This window comes from Chrysochloris asiatica, unplaced genomic scaffold, assembly GCF_000296735.1.
Source record: "Chrysochloris asiatica unplaced genomic scaffold, ChrAsi1.0 scaffold00051, whole genome shotgun sequence".
Taxonomy (NCBI): domain Eukaryota; kingdom Metazoa; phylum Chordata; class Mammalia; order Afrosoricida; family Chrysochloridae; genus Chrysochloris; species Chrysochloris asiatica.
In genome coordinates this window covers 7,903,375-7,912,119 of record NW_006408569.1, presented here as the reverse complement: position 1 = coordinate 7,912,119, position 8,745 = coordinate 7,903,375, and the positions used below count along the sequence as shown (strand labels likewise).

At 41.3% G+C, this 8,745-nt stretch overlaps 2 pseudogenes; both read left to right on the top strand.

The window, feature by feature from the left end:
• Positions 1-835: 835 nt before the first annotated feature.
• LOC102824344 lies at positions 836-1,463 on the top strand (annotated as a pseudogene).
• Positions 1,464-6,717: 5,254 nt separating this feature from the next.
• LOC102823960 lies at positions 6,718-7,602 on the top strand (annotated as a pseudogene).
• The last annotated feature ends 1,143 nt before the right edge of the window (positions 7,603-8,745 follow it).

Genomic DNA, 8,745 nt, shown 5'->3' with positions numbered 1-8,745 from the left:
TTAAGGATTAATGTGTGCCTGACCCAAGCCATTGTATGCAAAAGTTGGAAAATGAATTAGGAAGACCAAAGAAGAATTTTGAACAACCCATAGACTGTAGACAGAAGAAACCAATCTGTCATGGAAATAATAAATTCAGAATGTTCCTTAGAAGCAAGGATATGGAGACTTCGTCTCACTCACTTGGGGCATGTTTTCAGGAGAAACTAGTTCCTGGAAAATGATAGCAGGCTTTATAAAGAAGAGGATTTGACAGAGTTGTTGAAACAATGGGCTCCAACCCAGCAGTATCTGTGAGGGTGGGGCAGGACAGGGCACTGTTTTGTTCTATAGGAGTTGTAACCAGCTGGACAGAACCTAACAACAACTGTTATTGAACTACTTTACTAAAAAGCCTCCCTTGGACAAGCATTAATTAAGAGATGTGACTCTTTTGTAATTAGAATATTATTTGTTAGATGGCAGGTGTAAAACGAAGTCATTTGAAATCTGGTGGGGTTTTATGTTTTTGTTTTTCCAAGTTCAGTTTCTTAAGTAGATTTAGCATTTTTCCTACAATCTCGTGCAATTGTTTACTTATATTTCTTTGTAGAAGCCCAGTCTTATACATAGGATCATAAAGTTTAAATTTAAGGGGGAGCTTTTAAAAATGAGTACTATGGAATACACCAGGAAAAGAACTTGGGAGCCTTAACATTAAGGAAAGATACACATCTGTGGCAAACCAAATTTCCTGTGGATAATGACAATCTTCTTGCACTAGCTTCTACAGAGAGCTTTCAGGATATGAAAGTCCTCTTTCCCTCTGGAGCGCCACAAAGATCCTGGTGTTGCCATGAGCCGCAGCCCCGCCGGGTGTTACCAGTATTGTAAGAGCAAGCCCTGTCCCAAGTCCTGCTTCTGCCACGGTGCCCCTGATGCCAAGATTCGTGTCTTTGAACTGGGTCGGAAGAAGGCAAAATGGTGGCCACATGGTATCAGATGAATACGAGCAGTTCTCCTCAGAAGCCCTGGAGGCTGCCTGTATTTGTGCCAACAAGTACATGGTGAAGAGCTGTGGCAAAGATGGCTTTCACATCTGAGTGCAGCTGCATCCATTTCATGTCATCTGCATCAACAAGATGTTGTCCTGTGCTGGGGCTGACAGACTCCAGACAGGGATGCGAGTGGCCTTTGGAAAGCCCCAGGGCACTATGGTTAGGGTCCACATTGGCCAAGTCATCGTGTCCATCCACACCAAACTTCAAAACAAGGAGCATGTGATTGACACCCTACACAGAGCCAAGTTCAAGTTCCGTGAGCGCCAGAAGATCCACATCTCCAAGAAGTGGGGCTTTACCAAGTTCAATGCTGACGAGTTTGAAGACATGGTGGCTGAGAAGCACCTCATCCCAGATGGCTGTGGGGTCAAATACATCCCCAACCGTGGCCCCTTGGACAAGTGGAGGGCCCTGCATTCATAAAGGCCTTGGTAGCACTAACCTGCGCTCTCCAATAAATTCAATGTCTCCAAAAAAAAAAAAAAAAAACCCAAAAGATATGAAAGTCCCATGAAGGGGAGAAGTCTTATGAATGTTCCAAGTTGATCAATGTCTCACTGCAAATCCTCATGTTCTTCTTGCTGGTTGCCATGGAGTCAGTTCCGATGCGTGGAGACCCGATGTACAACAGAATGAAACACTGCCCGGTCCTGTAACACCCTCACAATATTTCCTATGTTTGAGCCCATGATTGTAGCCATAGTGCTAATCTATCTTACTGAAGAACGTCCTCATTTTTGCTGACCTTCTGCTTTCTTGTACATGTCCAAAGTACATGAGAGGAAGTCTCATCATCCTTCTTTCTAATGAGCATTCTAGCTATACTTTTTCCTAGACAGATTCGTTTGTTCTTCTAGCAGTATATTCAATATTCTTTGCCAATACCGTAATTCAAATGCCTCAATTCTTTTACAGTCTTCCTTATTCGTTGTCCAACTTTCATATCAGGCATTTGAGACTATTGAAAGTATCATGGCTTGGGCCAGGCACACCTTAACCCTCAAATTGGCATCTTTGTTCCTGAACACTTGAAAGAGGTCTTTGCAACTGATTTGCCTAATGCAACACTTCATTTGATTTCTGGACAGCTGCTTCCATGAGTACTGAATGTGGATGTGAGCTAAATTAAGTCTTTGGCAACTTCGATCTTTTCTCCATTTGTCATGATGTTATTTGTTGGTCCAGTGGTGAGGATTTTTGTTTTATTTACACTGAGGTATAATCCATACTGTGGTCTTAGATCTTCACCAGTAAATATTTTAAGTTCTCTTCACTTTTAGCATGCAATGTTGTGTCATCTGCATATTGCAGATTGTTAATGAATCTTCCTCCAATCCTGATGCCATATTCTTCTTCATATAATCCAGCTTCTCAAATTATTTGCTCAGTATAAAAACTGAATAAGTATGGTGAAAGGATACACCCTGGCATACACCTTTCCAAATTTTAAACCATTTAGTATCCCCTTGTTCTGTTCCAATGATTGCCTCTTAGACTATGTATGTTGTTGTTGTTGTTGTTATGTGCCGTGGAGTCGGTTCCGACTCATAGCAACCCTGTAGGTTTCTGAGGCTGTAAATCTTTACAAGAGCATAAAATCTCATCTTTCTCCCATGGAACAGCTGGTAGTTTCGAACTGCTGACCCTGAGGTTCGCAGCCCGATTCATAACCACTAAGCTACCAGAAGAGCTCCAGACTATGTATAGACTCTACATAAACACAATTAAGTATTCTAGGATTCCCATTCTTTGCACTGTTGTCCATAATTTGTTATAATCCACAGGTTTGAATACCTTTAAACAGTCAAAAAGACAACAAAACACAGGTAAGCATTCTTCTGGTGTTCTTTGTTTTCAATGAACATCCATCTGATATCAGCAATGATATCGCTTGTTCCCTGTCCTCTTCTGAATCTGGCTTGAATTCCTGGTAGTTTCCTATTGATGTAATGTTACAGTCTTGTACTGCCTATTGTTGTTATGAAGTGCCATCTATTCCAACCCATAGCGACCCTGTATAGAGTTTCCAGGAAGCAGCTGGTGAGCTTGAACTGCCAACTTGTACTGTTTATTGTTGTTGTTGTTGAGTGCCGTCGAGTCGACTCTGACCCATAGTGACCCTGTATAGGGTTTCCAAGGAGCAGCTGGTGAGCTTGAACTGCCAACCTTGAAGTTCAAACGGCTTTGCAGTCTGGTGCATTAACCCACAGCACCACCCCAGGTCTTGTACTGGACTGAAATAAAGCACATCATCTGGAGATATTTTAATTCTTTAAACATATTGCTGTTGTTTTTGAGGCAGTTCCAACTCACAGCGACCCTGTATAAGGTTTCCAAGGAGCGGCTGGTGGGTTTGAACTGCCAACCTTGTGGTTAGCTGTCCAATGTTTATCCTACAGTGCCACATCAAGACTCCTTAAACATATTAACCCTAGTCATTTTCAAGTTCATATCAGATAACTTCTTTACTGGGGGACCTTATGGGTATGTTTTTATTATTTGTAGATTTACTTTGCATTGATAATATAATCTAATTTCTTCCTATACCTGATTATGTTTGACTAAATGTACAAGACATCATATGTAAAAAAATCATAAAACTAATTAGAAGTTTTATAGGACGCTATCTTTCTCTAGAAAATGTTTGTTTTAGGTAGACACTAACAGATAAATGGTCCTAAAAGTACCAGAACATTTTAATCAGGTTTTCAAATGAGTAGACACTGGGTTTTAGTTTTTGAACCAACCAACCAGTTTCCATTGAGGCAACTCTGGCACATGGCAACCCAATGTGAGCAGAGTAGAACTGTGTTCCATAGGGCTTGCAAGTGGTTTTCTGAAGCAGATCTCCAGATCTTTCTTCCAAGGCACCTCTGGGTGGGTTGGGACTGCCAACCTTTCATTCAGTCATGGAGCACTTAATTGTTTGTACCACCCAGAGAATCCCAATCTCCCGTTAACCTCAGCCCCTATAAAACTCACTACTGTCATGTTGATTCCAACTCTTAGCAGCCCGACAGGACTGAATAAAACTGTTCTTTTGGGTCTCCAAGGCTGTAAATCTTTACAGGAGCAGACTGCATCATCTTTCTTCAGATCAGATCCTATAAGGACTAGTCTATTTCTGGCTTTCCCTTATACAGAAGAAATTGCCCTTCAGAGTTCAAGTGAGGGGTTTGCCAGAAATCCTCCTCCTTACTGGGCCCTAGAAGACCCTCAGTGGTGTAAATGCCTAATGACTTGGGTGCTAACCCAAAGGCTAGTAGTTTCAGTGCCCAGAGCCCACAAAAGTCATAATGTAGACTTAGAAACCAGTAGTCTGCCATCGTTGAAAGTAAAACTCTTCTGGACGTCTGTTAAAGGGGAAATGCCACTATAACCTAATCTGTACAATATTTTACACTTTGCAAAGAACTTTCTTGTCTACAATCTCTTCTGAGGCTTCCAAGAATCTAGTGAGGTAGGCCGGGCAGGTATTAACTTTCTGTTTTGACAGATGGAGGAGTGAAACACAGAGTTTAAGTGATTTGTCCAAGATCATACAATAAGTCAGCAACAGACTCAGGATTAGTGGCCACATCTGAAGCTGAAGAACATTCTAGAAAGGCATGGTGTAATATAATCACAGAACCTGTGACTATTTTCAGAATAGTCTGACATGATAATTTATCATGAAAGTTGTTAAAACACTTCCTTATAGCAATAAACACACTGCCTTAGGAGCCATAGGGTCTGAATTCTATTCCTGGCTCAACCACTAACTTACTGTATAACTTTGAAGAAATCACATTTTGGCCCTGGCCCCCGTTTGTAACCCGAAACACTTGGAGACCTCTATATTAAATTCTCTGCCAGCTCCAACTTTTGTTTTTTATTCAACATGTCTAACAAAGCACGTCTCATGATTTTAAAAAAAAAAGGATGTTTGGAGTAAAACGACCAATTGTGATGCCCATAAATAATCAACATAAATAGTTTAACCACAAAATAGCCCCCAAATGCCCAGTCTTCTTTGAAATAACAAAGTAAAACATATAGGGGAAGACAGACAAGGAAGAAGAAAGAAAGAAAGAAAAAAGCCCAAACAATGAAACAAGATCATGTCAAATAAATGTCATTTCCCCTATTATCTACAGGGTCTCAGAGACAAATCAATAAGTGTGGAGTCAGGTCCTTGTCCACACTACCACTGCCATTATTAATACTGCTTTTTTCAATTCCATTAATATTGCAAATACCAGTAGACAATTTGTGTTTAGACCTTGCCCATTCCCTTTTACTAAGAGATGACAGTTTAAAAGCAGAAAGAGTTATATTTGCATGAACCCCATGCAGTTGTATTCTTGAACAACCCTCAACAGCAAAGCCATGTTCTAACTAGATCACAGAGTGATGAAGATCACACAAGTGGAATGAAAATGCAGGAGACTAGGCTTTAATAGCTGCTGCTTAAGGTGGTGGTTACATTTGATTTCTTCACAGACCCATAGAGTTGCCTGTGTTCACAAAGGAGGGGAAAATACTCCTCTGGGAGTCAGGACACCAGGTTCAAAGCCACAGATGGACTAATTATGTGAGCTTAGTAAACCCCTTCCCTCTCTGGGCCTCAGTCTCCTGTTCATACAAGAAGAGATAAGATGATTTATCCCTAAGGTCCCTTTTACTTCAAACATTAGGATTCTGCCTTCAATCTGTTTTGCAAATGTCAATCTGTCGTGAGCTTGCTACAGTCATCCCTGGCTTCCACGCCATCATAATTGTTTCAGCTCTCCCTTTACTTCAAACTGCGCTGTGGTGGGACACCAAATACTAACATTGCTAACACAGACTGCCTGACATTTTGCAATTGGACTGCAGAGAGATAGGTGGCTAAAAGGATTTAAGAGCATCATCTACTGACAAGTCAAGATCTCTGGGGGAAATAGGATGAACATGGAGGAAGGAAAGAAAACCTCAAGATGCAGGACTTCACTTTAAGCAACATACAAGCTACCCAGCTTCCTTCCACATCAAAACCTGGCTTTGGGAGGAGTCAAAACTGTTGGAGCCCTTTTTCGGGGAACACATTTTCTTTCCATGTTGATGATGCTTTATTCTGTGAAAGACTTAGTATGAGTTGTGTACTGCCATGGCAGGGAACTACACCAGTTCCCAGAATAGAGGTGTCCAAGGTCATGTTCATAAAGAATTGAGTAGGTTCTACAACTACTAATTGGGCTCTGATGCCAAGGCAGCCTGATGTGCAAGTCACCTGGAAAAGGAGGAGGCGGAGAAAAAGAAAGAGGGAGAGAAAGAGGAAACAAACATTAACTGATCTTGTTAACAAAATCACCAAGACACATCATAATCAAACTTTCCAAAACCGAATACAAATAAAGAATCCTAAGAGCAGCACAGGGAAAATGAAATATTACCTACAAAGGGAAACCAATAAGACTAAGTGCTGGTTTTTCAGCAAACAACATGCAAGCAAGAAGGCAACAGAATGACATATACAAAACCTAGAAAGAAAAAAAATTGACAAATTAAATTATGTATCCAGCAAAAAAGTCCCTCCGATGGTGAAATTAGGACATTTATATATTAACCAAAATTAAGGAAATTTATAAAAACCTGACCAACCTTACAAAAAAATATATATTAAAAAGCGTCCTTCGGCTCTTTCCCATCTTGCAAGATGGCAGGTGAAAAGGCTGAGAAGCCTCCTACCAAGGTGGAGAAGCCGCCTACCAAGGTGAAGAAGCCTGTAGTCAAAAAAGCAAATGCCAGTGGCAAAGCTAAGACGACTAATCTCAAGGGCAAAAAACCCAAGCAGGGGAAGCCGCACTGCAGCCAAAATCTTGTCCTAGTCCGAGGAATTGGCAGGTATTCCCGACTGGCCATGTATTCTAGAAAGGCCATGTACAAGAGGAAGTATTCAGCTGCTAAATCCAGGGTTGAAAAGAAGAAGGAGAAGGTTCTTGCTACTGTCACAAAACCAGTTGGTGGTGACAAGAATGGTGGTACCCGAGTGGTTAAACTGCGCAAAATGCCTAGGTATTACCCAACTGAAGATGTGCCTAGGAAACTGTTGAGCCACGGCAAAAAACCCTTCAGTCAGCATGTCAGAAGACTGCGGTCCAGCATCACTCCTGGGACCATTCTGATCATCCTCACTGGGCGCCATCGAGGCAAGAGGGTGGTTTTCCTGAAGCAGTTGGCCAGTGGTTTGCTCCTTGTGACTGGACCTCTGTCCCTCAATCGAGTTCCTCTGCGTAGAACACACCAGAAATTTGTCATTGCCACCTCCACCAAAATTGATATCAGTGGTGTGAAGATCCCCAAACATCTCATGGATGCTTACTTCAAGAAGAAGAAGCTGCGGAAGCCCAGGCACCAAGAAGGCGAGATCTTCGACACTGAGAAAGAGAAATACGAGGTTACAGAGCAGCGCAAAGTGGATCAGAAAGCTGTGGGCTCACAAATGATGCCAAAAATCAAAGCCATTCCCCAGCTCCAAGGTTACCTGCGTGCTGTGTTTGCTCTCACAAATGGAATTTATCCTCACAAATTAGTATTCTAGATTTCTTACAAAGAAAGAACCTCATTAAATAATTGATAAATTAAAAAAAAAAAAAGCGTCCTTCAGGCAGAGAACCAACAGTATAAGACAACAGCCAGAGATTAAGACACATGACAACATCAGCTAGATAAGAATTTAGATACAAGGTTTAAAAAAATAAACTAAACTTGCAAGACTGAAAACAGAACCAGAGATGTCAACTGGTCAATCACACCAACTTCAAAACCAAAAGGGAAAATATTGTAGCTAAAGAACATCTGTATGGAAAAGAGGAGTCCTACTGCAGCACTGTAGGATAAGCACTGGACTGCTAACTACAAGGTCAGTAGTTCAAACCCACCAGCTGCTCCTCAGAAACACTATACAGGGTCGCTATGAGTCGGAACTGATTCAATGGCACTTAACAACAACACTTTAGATAAAAAGATATAAATAAGTTAAAATTTCAAAGGATGGGAAAATATATCAAGTGACCAGTAACCAGTAAGCACCACGAATGACAATATTAATCTCTGATAAAATAGATTTTAAAGCAAAATCTATCACTAAGACATAGAGTGATTAAAAGGACAATTCACCAAGAGGACGTAACTGTAATAAATTTTTACACACCCAATGACAGAGATGATAAATACATAAAAATACTCAGGAATATTAATCATTTAAACAACCAAAGGGCACAAATTCTGCAGGCCTGCCTCCTGGCCGCCAGCACCCAGTCCCTCTCCTCCATGAGTCTAGGGTCCTCAGCTGCTCCCTCTCTCCATGTCCTCATTTCTGCCTCTATCCATGGTGTCGCTGCTTCTCTGGACAGGGTCCCACATTGCACTCATGCTGTTCTCCCTTGGTGGTCCTAGGGCTCTCTGTTCCTGGACTGTATGATTAACCACCACCCCTTTTTTTGTTGCACTACTTCTACCTTTACTGTTGTGACAGTCACAATTAATCATTATAACAATTACTCACTTTTGAATCATAAGAATCATCCACATCTCCTTTCACCAGACCCACCTAGATAAGATGAAAACTACTCAGTGGGAGTTTTACCTTCCCCCTCAAGCTCTGAAACTAAACTCCCTCTTGAAAGCTTGTATGCCAGTCACTTTGTGCCTTTATAGCTTCCCCCATCACCATTTTAGGTAG